Source organism: Halictus rubicundus, chromosome 1 (assembly GCF_050948215.1).
Source record: "Halictus rubicundus isolate RS-2024b chromosome 1, iyHalRubi1_principal, whole genome shotgun sequence".
NCBI lineage: Eukaryota > Metazoa > Arthropoda > Insecta > Hymenoptera > Halictidae > Halictus > Halictus rubicundus.
The window spans coordinates 8,538,183-8,565,908 of NC_135149.1; the positions used below are offsets into that span (position 1 = coordinate 8,538,183).

General features: G+C 37.9%; 1 long non-coding RNA gene across 1 annotated transcript in view; it reads right to left on the minus strand.

Annotated features, from left to right (window-relative positions):
- LOC143353621 (uncharacterized) overlaps window positions 1-24,813 on the minus strand; it is a 40,415-nt gene extending 15,602 nt beyond the window's left edge. The window contains exons 1-2 of the long non-coding RNA XR_013082184.1: window positions 24,421-24,813; window positions 23,969-24,106 (exon numbers count right to left, since the gene is read on the minus strand). This is a non-coding gene — a long non-coding RNA (uncharacterized LOC143353621). The remainder of the gene's footprint in view (window positions 1-23,968; window positions 24,107-24,420) is intronic.
- Window positions 24,814-27,726: the final 2,913 nt, after the last annotated feature.

A 27,726-nucleotide genomic window follows, 5' to 3' on the forward strand; every position in this document is an offset into this window, starting at 1 on the left:
TAATCATGAATTATCTCCCAATAATAGGCATACAAAAATTGTATTATTCTAGTAACACAGACCGCCGAAGGTTACGAACAAATCACGAGAAAAGCTTACAAGGTTTACTAACAATTTTTCCAGATCGACTCTCAATTTATTAAGAGCAACCCTGATGAGAATTTCTGTTTGCGTATAAGAACAAAAGACTACAGTGTTCACTGGATTTTTGTCCAAAACACGGGTCTAGCCAGGGACATATATCGGCTAGGAGATACTCTTTTGATCCACGCCGAACGTAGAAAAGGATAGTGAAGCTCTAGAGGCGTTGGTATACCCCGCGGCAGTGGGGAAATTTTTGGGACTTTTATCGGCTAGACATTTGCGACATATATAACGTAAACACTGTAATTACGACATTTCCGGGCAGAGGGCACCCCTCATTTATTCTCTTTCTGGATCTATGAGATAAGGCTCCACTGAGTTCGAGGCGCGTGGTAGGGGAAGAGTGGGGATAGGTCGCGGACATTTAACCCGAGTGAGTATCAGTTAACCGTGGATTACCGTAATCCCAAAGACAGTTTCCAATAACGGTGGGCTAGAAAGTGGCTGCGGGAACGGTTAATGTTTTCTTTGACCTATCTGGGCTGCACTAATTGCGAGACAGGACACAGTGCCCCGGGATGGTCTCACGAAACAGTTGGTAAGAGAGTATATAAGAGATCCTGGCCGGAGGGTGCAACCGACGCCTCGGGGCGTTCAATTAAACGTGATTATCCTTCATTAAGGACGAATTCGAAGGCCGGGGCACCGGGGGAACCAGGTTGCGTAATTGTGGGAATGAATCTGCCGGTTTCTTCTCTCGTGTCTTTCTCCGCATCGATCTCTTTCTTCCCCGTCTACCGAGATGGTAGCTCACGATCCTCGCGTGCACCCACGCTGAAAATCGCCTCGGGAAGCCCTTAGGCTGCTGTATTCGTGAACGGGAATGATTGCTCTCCTCTTGGAAAAATGCGTCGCTCTGACGGGAGCTGCGAGTTCGACGGCAACTCGCCGTTATTGGTTGTTAATAAATATCGAGCATGGGAACGCATTAAGGGCTCGAACCTGCCCGGAAGATTAAGGAAATCGGTTTTTGCAATTCCGGGGTTCCCAAGGAGAACCTTTAAGTACACGTTTCACCGTTTGCTGCGCGGAACGTGTAATGATCATGGTCGTGTGCGATGGTCTCTCAGTGAATTCTGATTGCCAACGGCCTTTTTCGGGGGATTATACCTTGCGCCGTGGTCATACGGATTTGGGAGGGACGTCCGTTCGGTGCACATAACCTTCATTCGAATGTAATCATTATGCTGAGGAGCTTTACGAAAAATAAAAATTTTCAAAGTTGGTTTTGAAAAATAGACGTTGTGATGCATTTCTTCTTTTAATAATTTTAATAAGTCGGGAGTAATTTAATTATGGAATTCTTTTAATGTCCTTGCAGTTTTGTGTTTCATTTACTAATTGTTATTGTAACATATCTAATATGTGCAAATAATTATAGATTTATTAGAGATCGTAGATATGTATGTGTCAAACGTTACTTGATGTTACCTGTAAGAAAGCAAACTAAATATTTGTAAAGAAAATTTATCTGTGGAAGTAGAAAAAAATAATAGTGACATACTGACTTTCAATTTTAGATTGATTATATATTTACGGAAAATTGTAATGAAAATACTGTGCTACAATTTTTATAGTTATCGGTAGACTGCGGATTGTATGCATTTACAACCGAAATGAATAGATGAGATACAAAACTGTGAGGATATTAGAAGGATCTGAAAGTTTTACTGTTGTCACCTCATTAAACTGGTCAAAAGACAGAATTCACTTTTCTCTAATTTCTGTGTCTCGCAATGAGTTTAGAAAATTTGTCTTTCCCATAAAGATTCGCAGTCTAGTTATCAGTTAATTAAAATACCTTGTATTGCTTGAACACATGTGAAGTAACATTTCCTTTGAAACAATTTGTACTTTATATTAGAAGAGGCAAAATTTTATCAGTCTCATAGATTATCAAGATACAAGTTGAAGTTGGTTTGAATTGTGCGGTTTCCTCAATCAGTAAACTAATGTTGTGACCATGTAGTTAAGAGATCTGTGGCTATCTGAAGGAACAGATACGTAAAAAAGGTTATGTGCTATCAGCGAATTTTATGGGAAAAAAGATTACAAGGAACTATGCATCATACTTCCTAAAATTTTGAAGCTTCCACACAATTTTCGGCTGTTATTCTAAGATATGAATTATTTACATGCATTTATCGTTATCAAGTAAGTACGACAGATTAGAAACTTGATGGAGCTTTGAATGAATTCTCCCATTATTTCTAAGCAGATTATTAGTTCTAATTAGTTTTAATAATTCTACAGTTTTCCTTTCTATTCATAAACATATTACAAAATTTAATCCATCTCTTCTGAAAAAGAATATCAACAATACGATTACAGTATTGCAACAGTGTATTTTATTGTTACAGTGTTATAAGTTACAAAATAATTTTATAAAATATGTAGATTTCTGATTTTAGGCATTTCTAATAATATTGCAACCTCTTCACACTGTACCTACCGAAAGTCTGTTAATAAGAGTTTCAACAATTGTAGCATGTCAAAAGGAAGCTCAATAATATTCTGTTATACAAAAATCCCAAAAGAAACTATTATGTCATAATGCTTTCATGGTTCATAGTTCAAAGTGTCACTACTAAATTGTGCTTCCTTTATAGACTGCGGATGTTTATGCAATTTTCAAATTTTTGTAGGCAAATTTTAGGAAAGTGGAAACAAATAAAATCTAATTTTTACTGGTTGTAGCCTTTGTAGATCTAGAATAAATAAAAATGGTACTAAATTCTATGGAATTTTATATCATAACATTGTTTGCAAATTTTCAGAAGCCATAAATTCATAAAAACCCGCAATTTAATCGTTTATGATAAAAATGGGTAGTTCAAATATAAAACAGTAAATAATTTCCAAAGTATAATTTCCAACACATTAAAATCATTCAAAAAATAAATTCCTGCACCTTGCAATGAATTCGGACAAGTTTTATTTTGCACAAAGATCCGCAGTTTGGTCATAACTATTGAAAATCTTATTAAGAAATCCTTAACTGTGTATCACAACTTTTTAAAAAGTATTACTTTATTTATTACTTCGGTCCACGATAATTCCACCACGGAAGAAGCAACATACCGATCGAATTGAGTAACCTCCTCCTTTTCGAAGTCGCTTCAGCAATCCTTTGCAACCAAACTATTAATATACCTCGCCCATGACGAAGTGCTCCCTCCCGTTTGTTTCCAGCACTCGATTTTTATAATTATAGCTCGCAGCAAAGACAAATACGTATGTTAATGATTATCGCGATTTATCAGGGTATCGGCGGGCCGTTCTACGGACCAGGGCTGTATATTAACGCGGTTCCCTGCAGGATAAAAAGATTCCTACAGAATGATGCTTATCGAACTCGTTCGAAGCGAGGTCCTTGCTCGTCGCTTTTTTCCCTCCCGGTATTTGTTGCTCCCTTCCGTATGGATAAGCGCTACCAATATTTCGTTTCCATTCCCCGCCCCGGTGGACCGTGCACTTTTATCTGCCGTTATCCGGTGTATCATTATCACGACAGGTTGTTTGTCTTGCGAGAGGCGAAGGGGAGGAAGTGTTCCTACCAAATGTATGCCGCGAGTCAACACTCGGTGCGCGTGGTTGTTTGACTGTTTGACTTTCCCAGAGCAGAAGAGGAGAGGTCTCCGGGGGCCCGTGTGTATATCTACCTGCCCCAACGCTCAGGTTCTAAGTTTCCTCAAATGTTGTCTCAGGAGGGGTTAGATACCACACGTCGCGAAGGTTCAACCCTAGATAACGGCGCGTTCTTCTTCGAGATTAAGTTTCGTGTCCGTCAAGGGCCGGTCCCGGAGTCGGTCGCGCGTTGATGGAGCCATTTAAAAAATTCCGGAGAGCTACACGACCGTCCCGACCGCCACCTTCTTCTCCCTTATTTATCTATACGCTCCCTTTCAACTTCTGTCTGCCTCTCCACGCTCGGATCCTCGTCCAGTATTATTTCGGACGTTGCTGTCCAGATCGTTGTGCAACAAATTTTCTCGTCTGACGCGCGTTACCCCCTTTGTCTTTAATCATTTCACAGAAGAGACAGAAAATTTTTATCCATTGTACAGGGTGTCTCACCCAACTCGCTTGTTTTAACCCTTTGCACTCGGCGCTGTTTTCAATCTAACTAAATTTTTCTTCCCTCTTACAATATTTTCATTTTATTCATACGAAACTTATTCTACATATAATATTGAAATGGTTAGTAATCTATTAAATACAAATTTTGTAATGTAACAAATATTTTGTAATATTTTTTGTAATTTCTTTGAAATAATGCCACAACAATTTCTAGTGGTGTTTCAGAGTCACCACTCGAGTGCAAAGGGTTAATGTCTAATAACTCGTCCTAATATCTCAAAATTTGTCCTAATATCTCGCTTGTTTTTTATGATAGAAAAAATTCATAAATGTAGGGCACTCGATGTAAATGATGAAATAACGATGACATGATCCTCCTAGGATTTCAAGAAATGATCTTGAACCTTAACTAATGACTAATGACTGTAAACACTGATACAAATTCAAGTATTAGATACAAGTATTAGACCAAGAGTTCCCGCAACGCTGGATCGGTCATGGTGCAGTTATTCGATGACCTCTACGTTCGCCGGATTTTACGCCTCTAGATTTTTTTCCTTAGGGTGCAATAAAATCAGAAGTTTATAACGAAGTTCCCACAACATCGGGAAATATGCAAGAACGGATTGGAATTGCATATCCTAATATCAGTGATCAAGTTATGAGAAGGGTCAGAGAATCGTTCATTAATCGGATACATAAATGTATTGAAGTTAATGGACTCCATGTCCAACGCTTGCTGAAATAAATTTTTCTTCATTATTTATTCAGTCATTGTTATTTCACTATTTAAAGCAAGTGCCCTACTTTTATGCATTTTTCATACTTAAGGTCATGTGAGGGTCATAATATTACAGATCGTTGGATTCGTCTTGACCTTGGCTATCATATAGCGATAAAAAAAATATATCATTCCATTAAAAAAAACTTCGATGACCTTGAAATCTCGAAAAATATGAACATGAACACATTTTTTTGCCTATTAGAATATTTTCCCCGGTATATGTACATTTAGTTTAATACTTGAGTATTGATCAAAAAGAATAGAATTTTATTTTTACTTAATAGAAGGAGTAACTCTAAGATAATTATTGAGTTGTTTATACAACTTATAGGATATGGAAATTTGTAAAATACAACGAAATGATAGCTAAAATTAATATCTATTTTGATCCAATGGTACTTCTATTAGGGACAGGAGTTTTTCTCTAATCCTAATCTAATATTTGCATAAATATCGACAGTCCATTAATAAAGCCTTACAACCTAGTACAAAACGTCCATTTCTCAAAAGACACTTTCTTTACAACGAAACGGTACAGGAAAATAAAAATAATTTCCCTCGTCAAACAACCTCCCACGGACAAGTATTATTAGATAGAATGCTGGCCTAGAAATTGCAAAAGAAAAGTGAAAGAAAGAGTGTGACATTTCGAAGGAAACGATGCCCAGATCGAAATTCGCAGCCGACGGGAAACCGGCGAGGCTTGAGCGTCACGTGTCTCGCATTTGACTGTAAAATATTTTTCCCAGTGTCGCGTACCGTTTTTTCCAGCACGTGTCCGATATACGTGATCGTTAACGTTATGCGAATTTTTATGACACGACGGCACGGCTCGAGCGGCGCGGCGCAACGGCGGCTCGCGAGTCCGAGCTGATAAACGCAGGAAACATGTTAGCCGCGCGCCATCACGCGATTCGGCCGAAGGTGAGATGAGGAAACGTCACTGACGATACGTTCGACGATTCACGATACGTGTACGCGCACACGTATCCATCCGTTCGTCACGAAGAGAAACACGCGTTCGCGAGATGCTCGGTGCCGTTCCTGATTGATTGACTCCTTCTCTTTCTTTCTTTCTTTTTCTTCTTTTTTTGCGGAATTCGACGCGACAGCGATTGCGAAACGTCGCGATCAGGCGACACTTTGCTCGCTCGGCGGATGGAAATCTACGAGATGCTGCAATTATTTTGGATACTCGATACCGACGAGATTGATGGGTAAATGGCCCCAATGATTTGGAATTGGCAAGTGATTCATTCGGTGTTACTTGTACCTACAATATTTGATGAAAATTTTCACACTGCGTTTCATTGTTCTATAACAATTGCAAGAATAATCTTTCTGAAAATTGGGGTCAGAGTTTAATCTACGTCCGCACCATTTTTGAGTCAAGTGATTAACTCGATATCTTGTAGCTTCATTGTTTCATCAAAATTGCTGGATTATGTCTGATTGTTTGATAAAAATTGGAAAAAAACCAAGGAATGCAAACATTTTGATGATTTGTAATTGGCAAGTGATTTTATGCCTCCTATATTTTATACGAAATATTAGTTTCATTGTTCACGAAATATTATTTTGAAAATAACATTGAAGAACACAGAATTATTATACTAACCGTTTGAACATCGTGTACTCAAGAGCGGCTATTTCTACTTTCCACATTGTATAATGGTCCTATAAACAGCTAACAAGCAACCAATGAAATTATTCTAAAAAGGTAACAAAATAAATAGGTATATACAGTGTTTAGTACAGTGTTCAGTGTTCAGTGTTTGACATATATAGATGTCCCAAATGCCTAGCCGATAAAAGTCCCAGAACTATCCCCAATGCCGTGGGGTATACCCTGTGAGGGGCCAAGAAAGACCTCGGTCACCGAGGAGTGTAAGGTCGCGTGGATAAAAAAAAATATCTCATGCGTTTTGCACATACAGTAAGGAGTATAACTGAACCAATAACCACAACTTTTGTGTAAATTATTATTTATTGCTAGGAATATAGAAGAATAACAAAAAGAAACATTATAATTATTTTTATCATAGTTAGAAGTAACTGAAGAAATTTTTTTTCAATATTTAATGTCTCCTCGTTTAGCAATGACAAAAAAAAATAGATTGACTTTTATATCCTATTATTACTTGTATATTATTACTTATTTAAATATTATTATTGGATATTATTGATTTTTAATATTTCGTCCACAGCCCTTTTGCTTGTAAAACTGCACTAATTCGCTTTGGCACACTGTCTACTAATTTTTTACAATAATCCGGAGATATTTGTTCCTACTGTACTTGAATTCTATCATACAAATCTGTGATTGAAGTTGGATGGGAGTCATATGAATCCCGAAGCCGTCTTTTTAGTAAACCCCATAGATTCTCTATGGGGTTGAGGTCGGGGCTCTGTGCAGGCCAATCCAGAACAGAAAATTGATTAGTACTGAGCCAATTTTTTACACTTTTAGCAGTGTGCTTAGGGTCTCTGTCATGCATGAAAATTACATTTTTTCTTCAAAAGGCATATTTTCAACAGCATCTATAAGATGATCTTGTAAAATATCTTTGTACATGTATTGATTCATGATGCCATTAATTCGGTGCATTAATCCAACACCAAATGCTGTTAGACACCCCCAGAAAATTAGAGATCCGCCTCCATGCTTTTTTGTTTCACATGTCGTGGTTTAAGTCTTTTGTTTTTACGAATCCATGCACCAAGACATGCCATCTGATCAAATTCTGTTAATTTTGCTCTCGTCGGACCAAACAACCCGTTCCCAGTCAGTAGTTGTCCAGTTTCGATATTTTTCAGCAAATTCCGAACGAAGTTTAATATTTTGTTTCGATAACATTGGCTTCTTTTCTTTCTTAATGCATCTAATCTCACCTCGTTTGAGGGTTCTTCGTGCTGTCCACTGACTTATTCGTATATTCGTATCTTCTTTCAATAATTTTGCAGCCATATTGGCACTTGAAGCTTCATCAGATGAGACAAACCGTATAATCCTTCGTTCATCCTGCGGTGATCATTTCTTTGGTCTTCCTCCAACATTTAATAATATAGCTTTACAGTATTTTTTTCTTACTCTTTGCACTGTCGATTGACTAACACTGCAATTTTTCGCCGTCTTACGCGTTGACAAACCGTTATTCCAAAGAGAAATTACTTTTTTTAAACAATTTGGAGCAATTGATTTCATATTTATTCTTACTCCACTTGCGTGCTTTTCCGCTTGAATGACTGCGAAGAACTGAGTGTTAAGATGTAGAATATTTTGTAAACATACATATCAAAATGCTAGATGTAAACATACTACTAGAACATTCCACGTACACATTTCGTACACATTTCTTCTATGGACCAGTGCAAAACCGAGTCAATCTATTTTGTTCGTCATTGCTAAACGAGGAGACATTAGTTACTGAAAAAAATTTCTTCAGTTACTGCTAACTATGATAAAAATAATTATATTTATTTTTTGTTATTCTTCTGTATTCCTAGCAATAAATAATGATTCACACAAAAGTTGTGGTTATTGGTTCAGTTATGCTCCTTACTGTATATCGAGAAAACACTGCAAGTCAATCTTTAAATTAGTACCTAACCCAGACTATCGACTAAATAAGTACATCTGAAAGAGAATAAGAAAGTGTCAAAAGAAACACTTCTTAAGGGTACCTATTTGTGCCATTTTCCTTAAAAGACAAACTCTGCAATCATTCCAGGCTGTGTTCGCGAAATTCTACTGCACTTTTGCAAAAGAAAATTATTTGCAAAATATTAAGATCTTTCAAGTTTTCAGAAAATAATCGAGCAATTTAGACGTGTCGCGGGTACCGTGGACAGCCTATCGTTGCAAAATTGTCACCGAGTAGGTAGAGAAAGAGGATACAGTGACGACGTAAAAATCATTCGAACGGTAACCTCCTCGTTCCCAGAATTTTTACCATTTTTTCCGTTTCCCGGTACAAGCTTCCCGGCAGCGTTAGCTGTCCACTCGTCAGGCCACGCGGCACGTCAAGGCTCGTCATACGAGTTTTCTAATGCATCTGCTTCTAAGTAAACGGCGAAGTGTAGAAGAAGAAGAAGAAAAAAGGGGAGGAGGCAGAGAAGTGGGGGGGAGGGGAAAGAGAAAAAGAAAAAGAGGAAAAGAAGCATGTCCCCGGCTCGGCTCGGCGTCCTCCTGGAAAACGTGTTCGAGCGCACGCGCTGCCAGCGCCGGCTATTTCCACGATTCGTTAAGTTGCCTCGCGACAGTCACACGCACGGCACGACGAACAAACATAAGACCGACCGAAGGAGAACCTGATCAAATACCGGCGTATCTGTTAAAATAAGGTCAGACGGCTGCACCTTATTAAATGCAAGCCCTGTTCCCCGGTACCCCGAATCCATTACCAGAGATGGAAATGAGAGTGTAGTCTCCATTCTCACACACGCGACCTGTTCCACCTTTACCACGACAGGCTCCAAAACCAAATTTTTTGGGAATTTTTTCTGGAAAAATTAACCCTACAAAGTCACAAGTGCCAATATTCCAAAATGTTTATGGTGTTAATGTTTCTACGTATTCTAACGTGATTTTATATGTAAATGCCTCTCAAAAGTTGATCTGCGATTTTTCTTCACTGTTTTATAAATTTGAAATTAAAAAATAGAGTGAGGATTTTCACAATTTTTGAAAGAAGGCAACTCTAGTTTCTCACTCTGTTCCATAACCGAATAGGCTCATTCGAAAGAGCTAAATCGAAGAATGTAAAAGTAGAGAATTCACTCTCTAAAATGAACACAGGCATTTCAATATTTTTTTACACGAATTTACCACCTGCGTCCTTGATTGTCGAATATGCTGGTAACATTTTGACGAATTAGAGGACCCAAATTTTTATATGGAATTAAGAAAAAGGTTTCAATATTCGCCAATACAATTTACGTGTGTTTAACATTGAACCTATACTAGAAGTGAGTGGTAGTATTCTGAAAGTGAGGAGATTGTAATTTTGAATTTTTATTCGGCGTAATCTGTGCTTGAGCAATGGAATTTATTCAACGATCCCCCACGCTGTCTTTAGAATTTTAATAATCGTGAAATAGAAAGCCCGACCATGGTGGGTTTAGCGGTAAGGTTTAAATTTAATCACGAGTGCATAAGGTGTTGCAAAATTCAGCTGCATCATATATGGAGGATCGACTGTTCCCCGTCGCGGAGACATTTTTAAAAGTCAGATAGGAGCAAGCAAACTTCCTCCTTCCCGGGCATTCGAGACTGTCGTCGATTTGAATAAATTTCCAAGTCGAACGTCGCACGGAAACGCCGTTTCGGTATTCAACCGGGCGCGACCACGCCGAGGACGAACGACCTCCGCCAATACTGTCGAACCAATCGTCCAAATCGTCCAAATTTATTTTCTTCGTGGCCTCTATCTAATCTTATCAACCCAAATAAAGATCCTAAGGAGATCTGGTGTATCTCTATCGACACACGTGCTCCTTGCTCGCGTGATATCGACTCGTATCGATTTCCGATACGGAAAGGTGTGCCTCCGGACGACGTGACGTCCGCGTCTAAATCCCGAAATTACTTTATTAAGCGAAATCGGAGAACGTCGTCGCCGTTCAGGATGAATTTCAAAACTATTAACTCTCGTAAAATGTTCATATTAGCTTAATCTGTGAACGGGGATTATTCGTGTCGGGGGATTTTGAACGATTTGTAAAATTCCCATATGTTGCTTCATATTATTTACAATATCAAATATTTCAAAAAATGATTTGTCAACACCATTGTGATAATCTCAAGTTAGAATCTTTGAAGGTACTGTATGAATTTTTTCAGATTTTTTGGAAAATTATTATACTCATCAAAAACCGTCAGATATGAAAGACCCGCCTTTACAGTTTGAGGGTACCGTAAAAATGTTTACGTCTAAGAGTTAGAAATATTTCACCTATAGTCATTTTTCGTTACATTTTTTCGACCCTTTTGACGCCTTCTTGCCTCTGATGAACATTTGTTTCATTCAAGAAAATTTGTACACTGTTTTTCTACGATCATACTATGCGAAAAGTGGTTATATTATTTATTAATAGTATGACGAAACAGTTAAAGAATGTAGCAGAATATTTCTTTCAGAAATTATTCCTTTATTATTATTACTCCTATACACCATGATAGGACGGTATAACTTTATACGTTTGTAGCCAGACTACGATTTCTACGCATTCATACGTTATGCAAATTTGTCAGACAAAAGAAATGAATTATAGTAACGAGTATCAGTGACATTTCTACCATATTTCCACTGTGTGCGAAATTTCTAAACAACGAATACAACATTTTTCCCTCATTTTGTGTTTCATAAAAGAGACCGTGACATTAGGAACTTATATAAAGGTACTCAATTTCATTATAATTAGATACATTTATGATAAAACTGGCTAACCGCAATTAAAAACAAAAAAGAAGTTAAACGAATTCAAATCTGCCAAAATATTACTACTAAAATCACTGAAGGAAGAAAGACATTCCTAAGTCTCTTCTTTCTCTTGCAATTGATACAATTTTTATTTTGTAGACAAATTCGCAGTCTAGTTATAATATACATGATTGTAAATGCTCCGTATGGTAGCATGATTAAGGGAGTATTATGAGAAAGTAGTACCACGAACGCAACAAAATAATTCTTATTTAACCCATTTTTTTTTTAAATTGGTTCATGAAATATCGTCTCCAAGAAAAGTAAAAATGTCAGAAGCTAATGCTATTCTTTCTTATTCTCAATAAAAAGAAATTGGCGCCTCTTATACAATAAACAAACATAACATCACAGCACACAGCTCATAACATTATTTATAGTGTACAATATTTTTCATTGAGAGAAAGGACACAGGGTAGGGCAACGAGGTAGGAAAAGCAAATAAATGTCAATAGCTAATGCCATTTTTATTTATTCTGAATAAACTTAAGATGGTACTCTCATTCAGGGCTGTCGATTTTAGATAATTAATGAGATCAAAAATGAATAAGTTGTCATAGGTTAAGTGTTTCAATATTTTATATGTTTGGCTGTATTCCAGAATCGCACACTGTAATTTCCATATCTTTATTATTATTTAAACTATTTTATCATTCCGGTAGCATATCACTTTCCATGGCTACCATGATATCTTAACAATGAATTGATCAATTCTCTTCAAATGTTACACACGTATAAAATATTTCTTATGTAAACTAGAAAAACGCATAACAAATTTTTTAACAAAATGGAATTCGTATAAATAAAGCGGAAATTAAGTAGGATTGAAACTTTTTCAAGCAATAAAATATTTTGACTAATTTAGTTCACTAGATAGAGTCACCTCTTAGTCACCGATTTAGTTCACCTCTACCTTATATGTGTGTTAATTTAAATGATAATAAAGATAGTTGCATAAAAATTACACCACGTTAAAATGTACCTAAACGTATATGCAAAATTCTAAAACACTTGACCAATAATAACCTGATTATTTATTATCTCATAAACTGTTTCAAATTGACGTCTCTAAATGGGAATATCCCCATAAAAGCTCTTTGCATTTGCGGATTGGAGCCTTTTACATGCTGAAATACAAGCTCACATGGAATAGTACTTACTGTACAATATTTTCCATCGAAGAAAAGGATACAGATAGTGAAACGAGGCAGGAAAATCGCTTTCGCCGGCTAAACATGCACAGAAATAGCCATTTCGGTCGGGGCGATCGCGCAGAAATTTGCCGATCGTGAAAACCCGAAGAAACCCATGCATGCTCGTGTAATTGGCTCGGTTTATGACGGCTCCGCGATTCAGCCGGGGATCGTTCCGGCTGTACACAACGCGGCTGAAGTTCAGATAAGTCCGTCCGTCCCCTTTCGTTGCCCATTTTTGCACACGTCGCCGTCGCCAGACGAGCGTTGCCATTACGTCGGCCCCCGATAAGCTAATCGACGCTGTAAAAACCGCAGTTCACGGGTGACACCGTCGTTTCGACGACGATATTCGCGCTGTATCGCCGCCACGCGGAATGACGATAACGGCGATACGGCCCGGAAACCTCCTTCGATACACCTGTTTGCAGGGTTCGAGACCGCCGATACCGTCGCGTCGCGTCGCGGCTGTCGCGACGGCTCCGAAAAAGCCTAAACCACGTTATGCCACAGTGATCTCGCATCTGTCGTCACTGGACACTTCGACGTACGGACGCTTCGGCGTTTTACGATGCACAATTTATTCGCCGCTTTGCGTATGGGATTCTATGAGAAAGGGGACTCTTTATTGTGCCTCATAACTGATAGCAGTGAGAATATTTTCTTTCATTTCTCTGCTTTCATATTTCCGTGCGGTTTGTAGTTAAGCATCTACGGGGTGTCTCGAGATTCAGCGATCAAACGTTGCCAGCGTGTTGTCCGGCGAATTCCTTGCCTTAAAACTTTGATTTTTGGCATTTTCTCGTCAAGACGTACTGCATTGTATCGCAAAAAGTTAAAAATTTCTGTGTTTCTAAGGTGAAGTTTGAAAAAGATGGACGTCGTGGCACAATTTAAGAACATGATTACACTATTCTTGACTTATTAAAATTATTAAAAGAGAAAATGCAGTTTTATTTTTCTTACACTCGGACAATTTTTATTTTCCATACAAATCCGCAGTCTAGTGGTTAGCTTGGCTAGGAGAGCGATTCGCAGGAATAAAGTCGCAAATCGGCGAATCCCCGACAAGCATTCTATCATCATCCACACGGACCACCAACCAAGGATCCCCAATTTCGTGGGGCGATTGTTTCCCAGGGCGGTAGCTACGATCCGCGATCGTTAGACCGGGCAGCGTTCGCGAAAAAAGGGGATCGGCCAGCAAAAAATCAATATTCCGGTGTACACGGTGAATTGAGATACTAGGTAGTTGACGGCGATTAGAGCAATCGGTGTGGCCCGATTCCGGGGTGTGGATAATCAGTAATTGTACGGAATCGTGATGCTCGAGTGGATGGATGCCCATCAGAAAGATCGTTCTGTTCTTGAGAACGTTGCACGCTACCTGATCTTTTCGAGTTTATTTTTCTACTCCAGACCTTACTAACGCGAATATAGACTCTGACAGAAAAACTTAGGAACAGTGCAGTTAACAAGAATTAGCAAGATGTGAGGTTCTGTTCTAGCACAGAAATTATTTTTGAACTTACAAGCTAATGAGACTTCTAAAAATTATCAAATTTCTACAAGCGACAAGGAATGGCTTAGTAGTACTTGCATTAAAAAAATGTAAAGGAATAATCGTGACATGAATGAATAAAATGTGCATTGTTGTCGTCATATTGTTATATCATTCTAGTATTTTTGTATTTTAGATATTTAAAATGCAATCCGTCTGTGCATCGTTGAATTTTCTTTTCTTTATAGTTTAGGAATAGTATGGAGAACTGCTTAAACAATATAAAAATGATTGTAGTATTTTATAATAGAAATGGTGTTTTTTAAAATTGTTTCATACCTGTCGAAATATTCTTCAGTTAATATTAATACACTTTTGTTTGCATTTTCCTAACAATTTTCAATCTTCCTGAATTATATTTGTAACGAAAATTCCGTCAAATTTTGACTGATTTAGTTTCAGTAAATGAAACAGTAAGTTAAAGAACAATTAATTAAGATAGAATATCGTCTCATTTCCAAAACTGCAAGCAACTAATTTATTTATGTGCACAGCAAGAGTGCATATTTTTCCCAGTAATTGACACTTTGATATATAATCTTCAGACTGCGGATTTCATGCATTTATGTCAAAAATGAGCAATTTGAAAGAGTAGGAATATTAAAAGAATTTAAATATATAGATGTACTTTTTCGAAGTTAGAGTCATTAACCCCTTGCCGAACAATATCGACTTAGACTCGTGATGAAGATTCTGAACAGAGTCCAATAAATATGTTATTAATTTCCTTTAAAACAAAATAAAATGCAATTTTGTTGTAGTCAATATTCTTTGGAGAAAACATAGGCATACAATAAATATAAACTTTCTTTTTATATGAATTTCCAAACGATGAAGAATTTCTATAACCACAAAATAAATATAGTAAAGGATACAATTACTGTGCCTATATACTAATTTCATTTTTAAAACATAATGAATATTTAAAAAAGAGTTGTATAACATATTTATATTAACTGATTTTAATGAAAAAATTCAATATCTCTTTTGTAATATTCATTATGCTTTAAAAATAAGTATAATTAATATAGGCACAGTAATTGGCACCCCCACAGTGATAGTGTCCCTTATCCTATATTGTATAAATTTTATGTATTATTTTAAGTATTTTCCTGGTTGTTTTCTCTCGAAACGAGAGTCCACGAAACTAGGATCTAGCCAGCTGGCACGATCCTGGACGACCGCGGTGGGAACGACAACGTCCGGATGTCGTCTCGTTAAAGCGGCTCGCGTTATGGTCGCGAGGACGTCGCGTAATTTCGCACGGTTCACGCCGAAAAATTTCTTCATCCTGTGAGCGAGGCGATCGTTCCGCGGGCGAAGAAGAGAGGAGAAGAGAAGAGAACGAAACGAAACGAAACGAAACGAAGCCGAGGAACGACGAAACACGACGACGACGTGTTTACGGGTGGCCCATTATACTCCTCCTCAATGACAGCAGATTATCCTTTCGTCCTTGCGGCGAAACCAGGCACCGGAGCGGCGGCGGCGTTGCCCTTCGCGCGCACGGAATTGCGCCGACCCTAATTTCCTTTTAACCGGCTTGCCGCGGCGTTATCAGGCCCGCGAGAGAGACTACTCTCCTCGGTCATTTGTCCTGGTGGACAGCTGCCGAAATGAAGGACCACACCGCCTGCTCAATTTCGGTTTTAGCCCTGCAAACCGCCACGGTGGACACGCCGAGTCCTCGACCGTGGACGTAATAGAAGATTGATGTAGTGGAAATTGATGCCTTTAGTATAATTGAACCTCCGCGAGCTATGTTAACACGCCGCCCTCCGGCGGTTCTTTAATAGTCTTTTAAAAGTCAGTGATCAACCCTAACGGCTCCCTAATGAATTTTTCTATTAGTTTCTTGCGGATTTGCTCGGAAAATGCTAGCCGCTTTTCAACCCCTAATCCAATAACTAGCCATTCCCGTTCTACAGAAATTGTCGAGATTTGAACTGCATTCGTTTTGTTGTATTTATTATTAGTTTTGTTGTTTTATTATATTTGTACGTTTTCCATCCAGCGCACAGTGGTTCAGAATCATAAAATAGGTGGACAAAATTCATATCTCCGTCAACTACGCAGTATTTATAATAAAGAAGGCAGTTTTGGGGGGTTTTTAATTCGTAAAATCCGAATCTGTTATTATCCTTTTGCTACTATAAAAAACTACCCTTGTAAATCTACCCTTATGGGGGGTGTATTATTCGATAAAATCGAAAATTGTCTAATTGATTTCAAATATCATCTTAGACAAATAATGTTATATAAACATACCCACGAAACTGTATAATCAAAGAGTTCATCACATCAAATTTTGTTTTATTAGATGTTTTTTTTTACACATTTATATAGCTTATTAACAATTATTTAATGATTGAATGAAACAGCTTCTGATTACGGGCTTTATAATATGTTTTTAAAAAAATGTCTCACGGTTACAGACGCAGAATTTTAGTTTAATTATAACAATAGGGAATTTGATGCATCTATTTGCACTAAAACAGTTACAGCATTTTTAAAACAACCTTCATTGAAGAGATATCTAATATTTTTACGTGAAATGTTAGTAGCAAATTACTACTTTAGCAAGAGTTAAAAATTCTTAAAAATTAACAAAAAAACAGATAAGTACCAGTGTTAGAAGAGTTCATTATTCATTTGAAATAAGTCTTGGGTAGAAAATATACACGGTATTCTCAATCGTAGCGTAACATTGATTACTGTTTCGAGAGAGCATAACATTATATTTGTAAAAATCGTACCGTGTCAATACTTTCATTAATTTTAATGTAATTATTTTTTAATTAATTTTAATGTGATTGTTTCTTCATTAATTTTAATGTACTTATTTCTTCATTAATTTTAATGAATTTATTTTTCCATTAATTTTAATATAATTATTTAATGTAATAATTATTGCTAATGTAATTTTGCTAACGTAACCATCGTTTGCGATACAATGTACTAGAATGCGCAGAGCATATTTACCCTGAGAAAAGAACGTCCAGTGAAATTTCTGTCGTAGTTGCGAATACTTTGAAAAAATTGCCCAGTTTCAACGCTCTTGTCCAGAATCGTTTGCGCAATAGAAGTAAGATGAGCAACTGTTATTGAGGCCGCGGGTCTTCTCTTTCAAAAAATAAATTTTGACATTGCTAGCACGGATGGAAATGCGAGTCGACTTGGTTATTCGGCAGACTCGCGCGTTCCCGTGTAACATTATCCTTGCATCCCCCTCGTCCCGTTGAAACGCGACGTTCGATGGAACACACTGCCCTCGGAAAATTTATCGAAGAGAATATTGCGTTAGTCCACGGATTTCGTGGCACTCTAGACGCTGATCTAATTCTGAGAATGCGATTTCGAATGATGAGCGTGTACACGTGATTCACGTAGTTCGCGTGTCCCCTCTGCGAGGATATTCGGCACCGCGCTGCTTAATCATGCACGAATTTATATTTTTATGAAAGAATTTTACTCTACAATAATTAATTGAAATTCTACTTTCCTCACCATTGGCCGTCGCAGATTAAAAATAAAATTTAACTGCTTGAAACTTGATTAAACTTTGCATTTCGCAATTTTTTAGTATTTTGCCATTTTTTTTAGTGATTTTCGTCTTTAATTACATAAAAAATATAGAAACAGTATTTTACTGATAGAATGCTCTAGTATTTGTGATAGATGGCAAATCTCTATGAAGAGATTTTGTTTAAAAATGTGTGCGAAATATAAGCTTTTAATCGGTGTTAAATCATCCCCCCCCCCCTTATATGTTCATAGCAAGATTAATGAATGTAAAACTTAATCGATATCTTATAATGAATCGTTAATCGAAAATTAGTAACTTGCATCATTCAAATGTCGCGTTTAGTACCTGGAACTCGTTTACCAGTAGAAATTTTACGTAAGTATTCATATTATTGACTTATTAATGCCTGTTTTACTTTTTCTTTACATCTATTTCGCGTATTCGCCTTTTATACAACTGCGTAAATCGCGATTCAATGTCACTAGATAAATTATTAACAGGAAGCCGTGGTTTAGATAGCAAGTGTACGCAAAATAAGAAGAGAACGAGTTTAATTATCACGGTGTGGCAGACAGTAATTACTTATCAATTATCAAGTTTTTTTATCATAATATTTCCAAGTTAATGGATGTCAGTATGATAACTCATTCTGACCTTTATTATCCTGATTTCTTCTCGAGACAGGTCGCACAAAAACGCACCAAGCAGGAACTACTTACGTTCTAAACTATAAAACTTGAACCGCCGACTGTCGTTTAAAATGATACTTAAGAAGTTATTGCAATGTTGGAATGTTCATCCATCTTAAGAAATGTGTGCTAGAAATTATAAATTTTTTGCATGTTGAGATTCAATATCATACGATTCTAAACTTGAGACTCATGGAGAGAAAGTTATAATAAATTTTATTCATAGTACATTTCCATTCTGAAATTTTACAATAATTTAATTAACACCCTCGTTACCACGGGCGAGACATCTCGCGACCCTGTACTAGCCGATTAACGCTTTTGACGAGATATCTCGTTTATCGGCCAGTACAGGGTCGCGGGTTATATCGTCCATGGTAACGAAGGAGTTAATAGTTCAAACCATTAGAAAATTAATACTTGAACTAAGGTAAGAAACCCAATTACTGTGGGGTTTCAATTACTGTGCCTATATTAATTATACTTATTTTTAAAGCATAATGGATATTAATATTAATCAGTTAATATACATATATGTTATATAGCTCTTTTTTAATATTCATTATACTTTCAAACTAAGTATAATTAATATGGGCACAGCAACTGGCACCCCCACAGTAATTGAAAATAATTATGATTACATGTTAACCAGTCTAACCCTATAAAAATACAGTGACTCACAGTAATATTAGGCCACTTTTAAAAGGACGGTAACATTTTTAATAATCAACAATACAATTTAGATTTTTGTCAGAAGTTAGAACAATTAGTTTACATAATGTGGAAAAAAATTTTGAAAAAAATTACAATTGTTCGGAATTACCGAGAGAATGCTAAAAGTTGTTGTTCACAACTTTTTTATGTGGTTCCATATTGAAAATTTCAAATAATACGTTTCATAGATCTGTGTCAATTATACATATTTTGAACATTTCATTAAAAATTAGCTATCTTCGAGTTACATAAATCTGTTTCCATCTGTAACAAAAATTCAGGCCACAAAGCGCCCACGAACATTGATCCACATTTCCACTGGTTTTTCCGTTTGTGTAACAAATGGCCAGCACTTAGCACCCCATACTTAAGAATATGTTTTACCCACCCTCCGGCCGGATGGTGGAGGCGAAGGACCCGAAGCCGGGTCCCTCGTTCAATTTTCTTTCCGCCGTTCATTTGTCAAAGGATCTTCTTAAGGACGACGATTTGACGCCAGTCGGTCACGACACTCGAGTTTAATTTTTCAAGCTTTGCCCCCGGGGTCCATGATCGGTCGGTGTTTTTCTTCGTCCGTCCGGTTCTCCGTGTTTCCAGCGCCGCGTAATTATTCCGGCACACCGGCAGCTTGCGTCATTTGTCAGGATGAAGGTCCTTCCTCGGCAAGGATTGTCGCAGCAGCGATCTGTCCGCCTTGAACGCGGGAATTTTCGACAGCGCGGCAAGAAAATCGTCGAACAGAAGAGACTTTTATAAATCTGTCGACATCTGGCCTGTTTTATACCAGGACGTCCTTGCCTTCAGAAATCGGGCTCCAGCTGCGAAATCTGCTCCACGTTTTAATTGAATCTTCGAAGCCTCCCTAAGAGGCTGCTCAGGACGATAATAATAAATTGCTGCTAATCTAACATTACCAAAACGTCTTCTAACGTAGAAGATACAGAACGATCTTTACCGATTTCCAATGAATCGTATACACTTTGTCTTTTTAGCTGCGATCGAGCCGAATAATCATGTTTGAACTTAGCTCATCTTGCCTCAGACTTCCGATACCAAAGACGGAATTTAAAAACTTAATTATTTATTTTCTTATTACATCGAGTTTTGTTTACTTGGCGTCAAGGGGCGAATTTAAATAACTGCATGGAAATGTAGATCAATCTTCACCCTCGCCCTCGCCTTCCCTTAATAGTTTTTCATCTTTCTCTCAAATAAAATTTACTGAAACCTGGTATGGACACTTTCCATAGTGGACAATATGCAACTATGATTCATTTATACAATCTGTAGCACAGACGCTTTCCTCCGTCTTCTAGAATAATGTTGGATTTTCCACTAACCCGTTAGAGAACTGCTTTATATATTTATACAATTAGTATAATATATATTATGATATACGCAATTATATATTTAACCTGCTCCTCGCATATTCTTACACCAATTTGTTCCCTTCGTACGTAATTGCAAAATCACATAATGAGAAACCATGGGTAGTCCCGAAGCCCTTATCTCGAATCTGCGTGCAACATTTATGTTACTTTATCCAGCCGGGTCCAATACCTTAATTCAAAGAATAATTTGCAGATAAAGACAAGAATTGCTTGGCATGTTGCGCACGCGGACGTCACGCCACTCGCATCGAAAGTAGTCGCTCCGAAAATTACCGGCCTTATTAAGAGACACTTCTCTGCTACCTTGTAAGCATCTCACGTGTGTGTGTGTGTGTGTGTGTGTGTGTGTGTGTGTGTGTGTGTCTGTGATTGTCAAATAATTCTTAATCGTCCTCGGCACTTAAAGCCTGATCCCCGCTTTCGTTTCAAATTTCACTGTGGCGCGACGATACACGGCGTATTAAACGCATTGCTACGCATACAGATACGCATCGGGACATCTTCCGGGATCGGCGGCCGCGCCAGTTTCAGTAATAAGAAAAGCGCTTATTACTGATTTCTCCGAAAAGGATGCCACCGGGTTAAAGATCGCGGCGATCGATACGCGTTTTACGATCCCTTCGTAGCGCCTTGTTCCACGAACAATCCGCTGCCGTGGCGGCGGATTCGGCCAGTTTTTCGGGCCCGTTCCCAATAATCATGGTCCGCGGCGCGTATCGTAAATAAATCGGCACCGCCGTGAATAAACAGGTGCGTTTTATTGCTCGTAATTCCTGGATATGAAATCAGCAGCCGTGCCGGAGGAGACCGAAGGAGAGCAGGAAAAACGAACGAGTAAGCAACCAGAGGACGAAGAAGAGGAGTCAATTAACTGTCCGCTGCCTTGTATTAATTGTCCAAATTACCGGTGCCAGTATTACGCGGATTCGCACGGCCCTTGTTACGCCACGCGATAGTGTTAACGCTTCATCTACCGGGAACTTGTGAGTAAGATTTTGAATAATTTTGCTGTACCAAACGAAAGCTCAGAAATCTATTTTTATATAAAACCCGAAACGAAATCATTAGATTACGTTCTTACGGGTGACTTGGCTCCAGGGACCGTAACTGTTATAACCAAAAAGAAAAAGAATCATGGAATAACAAGTATTTCATCGATTAAAATCGTATTGGTTACAAATAAGGATTACATATAAGTAACCAAAAATTTTTTCTCTTGTTGGTAAGTGTCATCGTTGAGAGACATTTATTCCGATTACTTATAAATAGACTGCGGATCTTTACGCAAAATAAAGAATGATTGCATTGATTGCAAGACACAGAGATTGCGAAACAAAAAGATTTTTCTTCTTTTAATTAGTTTAGTAAGCTGAAAGCAGTACGCTGATGTCCTTAAATCTTTTTCATATGTTCACTGCTTTAAATTGTGCTTACCCATTTTTGTCATAAATGCAAAAAATCCTTAGTGTACTTATAACAGTTATCAACAAGAAAAATTTATTTCGATCGCCCATAACAGTTATCAACTAGAGACGTTCATTCCGATCGCTCATAACAGTTATTGATGAAGGAAATTTGTAATAGTTATTATTAAATAGTACAACTTTCAAATGGTAGACAATCAATTACTTAATACATTTTTTATTCATAAAATTAATTGCTACAATCAAAATTTAATGTGAGAAACATGAATTTTTCCAAATTTTCTCCTGACAAATTACACCGCAAATCATCTAACGTTAATTTTAGAGTAGAAAATGTTCGTTCAACACTATCCTGAGTTGCGGGCACAGCGCGAATTATGCACGCGAGTTTCAGAAGCACGAAACCTTCTCAATGAATTTCATAGGCTTGCTCCATCCGAAAAAGAGTACACAACTCAGTAATTAAGTAAGCAACTGAAATGAATTTTGTCATCAATAATTATTATGAACAAGTGAAAAGAAATTCGGTCATCGATAACTGTCATGAGCGATCGAAATGAACTTCTCTCCTTGATAACTACTCTGAGTGATCGAAATGGACTTCTCTCATCGATAACTGCTTTGGCAATCGAAACAGTTTTTCTTAAAAAATCGATATTTTTTAATCATTTTGCTCTCCGAATTTTTGTCTTTATATTTTGTGTAGATTATCTTAAATTTCAATAATAATCAACCTTCTATTCATGATTTTTATCGTAGAAAATTTTAGAATAACTATTATTTTTGGTCCCTGGTTGGCTCACGATTGAAATTCCCATTGTTGTTGAAAGTAATGAACATGAATTTTGTTCGACGAAATCCGGGCCCAAACGGTAGGGGTCAATGCGCGGTAAACAGACAAGAGTGATGCTCGAAAACAGTTGCAATACTAGCCGAAATGTAAATACCTGTGATACAGTCCTTTGTAAATCATTCCACGACTCTGACTCGTGATGTTTACATTTGTCAGATATTCAGTCCACGAGTCGTACTCGTGATGTTTACGTTTGTGCCAAAATCTTCATCACGAGTCAGCCTCGTTAAAGTACGGGAAGGGGTTAATTATAAAAGTGACATGCACGATTTTTAATTGGAACGATTCTGCAGAATCCAAATTAGAAAAAATGTTTGAACATGCAGATTTGATTTTCCTTTCAAATTGATACATGAATGACATTTCCTAAGACTGTATAGTCACTTTTCTGAAATATTGTTTAAAAATATTTAAAAGTTTATATTGATATAAGGAAATACACCACTATATTGCAGAGTGGCCAGAGAACGATTCTACGTAAAAATCATTCGCGTGGTTTTTACGATTGAAGCAGGAAAAACTCTAAAAGTCGACAAATTTTTGAGAATTAAATTTCTCCAGAACCAGGGAGCTATTTTCATTTTCGGCGCGCCAGAATGTCGAAGAATCGTCACCCGGTCACCGAAAAGAAAAATTGACGTTGGATAGCGTAATCGAAGTAACCGGTGCCAACCCTACGCGGCTCCATCCGGTTCATGTTACGCCACGCGCTCTCGTTAACAATAGTTTGCGGACCCTCCTTTCTGGTTGGTGGCCTACAGCAACGAATCTTTGCGTCCCCCGTCCGTGTTGCGGATAAAAAATAACACGCGATTTTCACGTACTCTTGACGCCGTGTGCACGCGCGGCCTCGGACCGGCATTATTTCAGGATTTCGTTGCTGCTGCTGCCTTGAGACTGCTCCGTGTTCTTGATCTTTTAATTGCTCCTGCTTATGAGACCGTTTTGTATTCCGCGAGTGTAGTGCTACAACTGGATTATGTAAGCTGGAGCGTGGAGTACCGTAAACGAAGGTTGCAATGAAACCTGATGGAATTCTTTTTGTTTATGAATTATTCAGATCCTTTGACTGGCGTCTTGGAGTTTTAATTAATTAATTAATTTAACCCCTCGCACACTGATCGTACCTGAGTTTTGTCATGTGCTCCAAGAGTTGTTAACACGTTGGAGACGGATGTCGCCATTTGCCATCAGGGTCGTACATATACCTACTTCCCAAAATTACCATCGACTGCTTAAACTTGACGTCACCACGTTACCTCGGACTGGTTAAAATAATTTAAAAACATTAATGTATCGACAGTTATGTATTTTTCAGTTAAAGGCAAAAAGAAATTTCTACTCTTTCTTTTTTTTTTATACATCATTTATTTTAAAGTGGCCGCATTAACAGCTAGGTCATTAGCGACCACATGCAATCGACGCAAACAATTTTTAGTTTACACAAAGATCGGCAGCATAATGAACCCAGACATATTTACTGTTCCCATTCAAACATTCGAACAATTGATTCGAAATTTCCGAAAAAGGGACAATTAAAGTTGAACCTGAGTAAGTCGGCAATAAAGGCGACTCTTACTTTTCCGTTCCGGGCGTTAATTAGCGGCCGGCATTGAAGACAACGATCGCCGTAATTTCCTCATCACAAGAAAATGCACCGTGAAATCCTCGTTGCACAATTGTCACCTGCTCGTTTCCCGTGTTCGCGGCGAAATAATGACAGCGTTTCGTAACTGACGCCCGGCACGTGAGCCGCCGCCTCGTTTAGCGTCAGAACGATATTAGAGAAATGTTAGTTATTAAAGTACGCGGTCGCGTGACGCGTCCACGGTAACTTCATTATCACTGTCCACGAGCCGGACACGTACGCGCGTGTGTAACAACCAATGAAAAATAACACGCGACACGATGGCATCGGGGGGACACCATTTTCAAAACACGCGGTTAATTGGCCCGCCATCCGGCGCAATGACGTTACGCTCTCTCTCCCTCTCTCCTTTCTTCCTGTTGCGCGGATGGTACAGCTAAATAAAGGACCACGGAATTAGGAAAGAGACTAATCGTTCGCCGCTCCGTAACGATCGTTGCTACAGTTTGACTGATGATTCGGGAGTACGCCGGAAATTGGTGGTGTTAAGTGGGTAAACGCGCTCGACCGTTTAGGAAATGGTCCTTCGCTTCGGTTAGGGAACGTCGCACTATTAGGAGGTGCACCTAACGAGGGTTAAGCTAACAGGATATTCAAAAAATTATGAACTTGTGCGTACAAGTCGAGCATACCATCTACGATACAATTCCAATTTTGTTGGTGTCATTTTTCAATTTTAAAGAGTGACATCAACTCTTAAAAGAATTTAGGATTTTCTTAAGAAGGTTAATAGCTAACCAAAAGAAGTTTCAGTAATACATCGTTTCATTGTATGTATTAAACTATGTAAAAATGCCTTTTGGTGGTTTTCTGTTCATGGTTTTCGATTTATTTCTATGTATATGCCATCATTATACTGAAGATCTTTATACAAAATAAAAATAGTCCACATGAATTATAAGAAAGGGGAGTGCATTATTGGGTGCACCTAACGAGGAGATTAGGCCAACACGATATTCAATAAATTACGAAACTGTGTGTTCAAGTTGAACATACCATCTATGATACAATCTTAATTTTGTTGGTGCCATTTTTCAAAAGTAAAAGAATTTTCTTAAAAAAATCCAGAAGAAATTTCAGTAATACTATTTTTTCTTTCATTAAGTAAAGATATCTTTTGAAAATTCTATGGTTGTCGAGTTGTTCCTATATGCCATCAGACTGGTTTATGTAAAATAAAAATTGTTTTTTATTAACAAAGGGGAGTACGCAAAATAGTACGCAAATAGGTTGTAACAATGCCAGTAATAAATTCATCTGTTTCTTCTATTTTGTGTTTCACCTACCCATTGTTGCCATAAACGCGTAAAATCCGCAGTGTAGCCACAAAATTGAGATCAGCTGGAAATCTTTCATTAAATTATTTCGATCGAAGTGGTTCAGTTAGCAAAGTGTAAAATGCAATTTTATTCGTCTTCCGTTACGGTTCTGTGAGTGCCTAAAATTAAAGAATCAGCTGGTTAACAAGTCAAAATTGCAGTAAACTAACCGGAACTTCAATAGTGAAGAAACTTTAGCTTTTTTTCTCTGAAAGTACATACCCCACTCCTCGAGGATACTTTTTCCCACTAATTGCCGTACTCACGGCAATACTTTTTATTCGGCGATTAATTGCTACACGACATGTCATGCAGCGATTAATTGATACGCCGTGGTTTCATTACCGGGGTTTATTTTTAAAACCGGTGCAATCAATTAGAAATCCGCCCCGAAGAGCACTGTCTACCGTCCAATTAGCACATAATTCCTCATCCTATCGCGATAACCGGTGTCCCCTTGAATCATCGACTTCGTAATAAGGTTCGGAGGGAGTAACGAGGCGGTATTATTTTTAACGGTGGGCAAAAAGGCGGGAAACGAACAGAGGGAGGAAGAGAAAGACGAGAGAGAAAGAGAGAGAGAGAGAGAGAGAGAGAGACGGAGGACGGGGGAGGCACGAGAGCGAGAGTGTTTCTTTCAGCCCTGTCCACGCCGGTATAATCCAGAAATCAGATTAAATGTCGGATATCCTGCGCGGGGGACGTCTCCCATCCCGTGCAGTTTGTGAACAGCAGGAAGCTCCAGTCATTACCTCGCTCGCTCGGCAGACCCCTCGCGTATCCTCCGCGACACACTCCGATTCACACATTGAAAAAGTCACAGCATGATGCACACGCACACCGGCGACACTGTGCACCGACCATGCAAACACGAGCAACACTGCGAAACCGAGAACGCAAGCAGACTACACGATTCCACCCGAAACTTGCCGAAATTAGTAGCAATAATTGAACTGGTGTTTGCGCAAACTTACGCACATATAGAATAACTTTGAGCAACAGAGGCTCAGTGTTTTGTTACTCTTTGTACCCAGGGTGTTAGTGCACCGAGAATGATCGAAATGTATTGATAATAATAATTAGACAGCTGGAGTTTGTGCAAACGTGCGCATTTGTAGAATAATTTTGGGAAGCAGAGAAGTTAAATATATTGTTACTCTCTGTACCCAGGGTCTTAGTGCATCGAGAATGATCGAAAAGTATTGATAATAATAATCAGATAGTTGGGGTTTGTGCGAACTTGCGCAACTACGATTTTACGTCATTCATAATTGTTTTATCACAATTTAATTCAGAACATGACAATTAAATATATTTCTTTCTATCTGATTCGTACTTGCATATCACAATCAACATTTGAACATTCACCTGTGGTATATTTTGCATAAATTTATTTTAAAAATTCAGACGGCCTGCGTAGTTTGGTTAAACAAATACAGTAACTATGAACATATGTGTCAGTCATCGTGACTATGAGTTCAATATGCATAGAGCTTCCTATTGAAATTTGTGGCAATGAATAATAAAATTTGACTCACTATCATCTTATTTTTATGTGACTGGCGTTATCAACTATAAAAGTGTAATTACATGTAACTCCAGTTTTCCCGAATCTGCCAACAAAAATGAAATTTGCTCATATATATATACAGGGTGAGTCACCTAACGTTTGCACCTCAAATACGTTTTCTCTGTCTGTGACCTTGAATGACCTTGGAATAATATAGTCACTGCATTCCTAATGAAAGGGACTATCATTGTAGGTGTTTAAAAAAGGGTGGTTCCATTTAAAAAAGTCAAGGTGACCTTGATATCTCTAAAAAAATGACATAAAAACAAAATTTTTTGGCATCGTGTCAACCCGATTGTACCATTCAACTTTGTCCTTACCATATTTTACGTATCTTTAGAAACAACA